Here is a 2,332-nt window from a genome sequence, read left to right on the forward strand (position 1 = left end):
AAAGCCTGGTCATATGTTACCCAAGTGGGATGTTTTGCATCCCATGTTGCACCGTCGGAGAGCATCATCCAAACTCGAGTCTATGACCTTCATGTAATTGACCGGGTCGTCGTCTTCTACTCTCTTCCCAACTCCAAACTTCATTTCCTTGTCCCCAATCCTCAATGTTAGTGTTCCACAATTCATGTCTACCACTACTTGGGTCGTAGCTAGGAATGGCCTCCCTAAGATGAGTGGTACTTCGGTATCTTCCTCCATATCTAGTATGACAAAGTCGGCCGGGAAGACAAATTCGCCGACTTTGACCAATAGATTTTCAGCGAAACCTTGTGGATACTTGACGGACCTATCGGCGAGTTGTATGCTCATTTTTGTGGGGCGTGTTTTCCCTAGGCCGAGTCGGTTGAACATTGATGCGGGCATGAGGTTGATGATAGCCCGAGGTCGGCTAGTGCATTGCGAATGGGGGATTCCCCAATCGAACAAGGAATTGTGAAGCTTCCAGGGTCAATCTTCTTTTGCGGGAGTTTGCTGAGTAGCAACGCGGAGCATTCTTCTCCTAAATTAACCAATTGCAATGATTCAATTTTCCTTTTATGAGTGAGGAAGTCCCTCATAAATTTTGAATATTTAGGCATTTGAGTTAGGACTTCGATAAATGGAATATTAACATGCAATTGTTTTAGCAAATTTTTGAACTTTTCGAATTGCTCATCGGTCTTTGGGCGAATTAACCGACCGGGGTATGGAACCAGAGGATTTTTGGTGGGCTCTTGAGTTGGTGGAGAAGCATTCTCTTGTTGGGGCGTGGGTGGAGTTGTGGTTTGGCTAGATTGGCTTCTTTCGGTTGGGGGCAATGGAGCTTCCTCGGGACCCACGGTATGGTTTCTCAATGTGATGAGATGTACTTGCGCCTTTGGGTTGGTTTCGGTATTACTTGGTAATGCGCCTTGTGGTCTCTCGGAGAAATTTTGAGCTATTTAATTTCATTGTTTTTCAATGTTTTGAATACTAGCTTGTTGATCTCTAAAATTCGATTCCAATTGTTGAAATCGATCCGAGTTTTTCTTTTCGTTGTTGGAGATGAGGCGAGATACGGTATCTTCAAGCCTTTCTCGTCCCCCTTGTTGTTGAGAGAAATTTTGTGACTCGTTTCTTGGTTGTTGAAAGTTTGTTCTTTGGTTTAGATTTTGTTGGTTACTACTATTGTCGGGTTCTCTCCAACCAAGGTTAGAGTGGTTACGCCATCGTTGGTTGTAGGTACCCGTTGGAGGACCTGACGGCCTAGTTCTATTATCAATGTAGTTTACCGATTCTGTTTGATTATCTACTTCTTTCATACAACTCCAACTTTCATGTGGCCCACCACACCCCTCACAAGCCATAACCGAAGCCGTTTTTGCCATTTCTAGTTTTTTTTATTTTTGAGAAAAGGGCCTCGATTTGAGCTTGTAAAGAAGTGCTTTCATCAACCTTATGGGCGCCCGGGGCAATAGATTTATTGCCTCGGGGAGTGTGCCACTGAAAATTGGTTTGAGCAATTTCCTCAATTTGATTATATATTTCATTTGGGCGACGATTACCTAAAAGTCCCCCGGAGCTAGAGTCAAGTGTTTGTCTTGTGTGTGGCAACAACCCATTATAGAAAGTGGATACTTGTTGCCATACCGCAAGACCGTGATGAGGACACTTTCTTAGTAGCTCCTTGAACCTTTCCCAAGTTTCATATAAGGATTCCCCATCCTCTTGTGAATATGTATTAATTTCAGTCATTAATTTAGCCATTTTAGCAGGAGGGAGATACTTATATAGAAAATTTTGGGCTAGTTCATCCCAGGTGTTTACCGAGCCAACTGGGAGGGTATTAAGCCAAGCCTTAGCTCAGTCCTTTAGTGAAAATGGAAACATTCGAAGGCGGATGGTGTCGTTTGATGCTCCATTGATCCGAAAGGTATCACATATTTCTAAGAAATTAGTAATATGTAGATGGGAATCCTCGTACGCAAGCCCATGGAAGGTTGCGGAGTTTTGAAGCATTTGTATCAAATGCGATCGAAGTTCGAAGTTGTTGGCTTCGACATTCGATGCATTGATAGCGGCGCCGAGATTACCTATGGTGGGTCGTAGGTAATCCATGAGGGTACGTTGGTCCGCCATTGGAAGTGGGTCCCCCGAAACTTTCTCTTGGTTTTTAGCTTAAAATCTTTTTCTTAGAAAGCGTTCGGGTTCGTCTAGGGGTTCTTTTTTGTCTCTACTAGAACTGGAGCTCATACACTACGTGGAGAGTTCAGATGTGGCGCCTGGGTTCCAAGTCCTGAAATAAAAACAAAAA

At 43.7% G+C, this 2,332-nt stretch overlaps 1 non-coding gene across 1 annotated transcript; it reads left to right on the forward strand.

Annotated features, from left to right (window-relative positions):
- Nucleotides 1-1,672: 1,672 nt before the first annotated feature.
- LOC118492621 lies at nucleotides 1,673-1,779 on the forward strand. The gene has a single exon (XR_004894626.1). It is a non-coding gene; the product is annotated as a small nucleolar RNA R71 (small nucleolar RNA).
- Nucleotides 1,780-2,332: the final 553 nt, after the last annotated feature.

The sequence above is a fragment of the Helianthus annuus genome, chromosome 5 (genome assembly GCF_002127325.2).
Source record: "Helianthus annuus cultivar XRQ/B chromosome 5, HanXRQr2.0-SUNRISE, whole genome shotgun sequence".
NCBI classification, from domain to species: domain Eukaryota; kingdom Viridiplantae; phylum Streptophyta; class Magnoliopsida; order Asterales; family Asteraceae; genus Helianthus; species Helianthus annuus.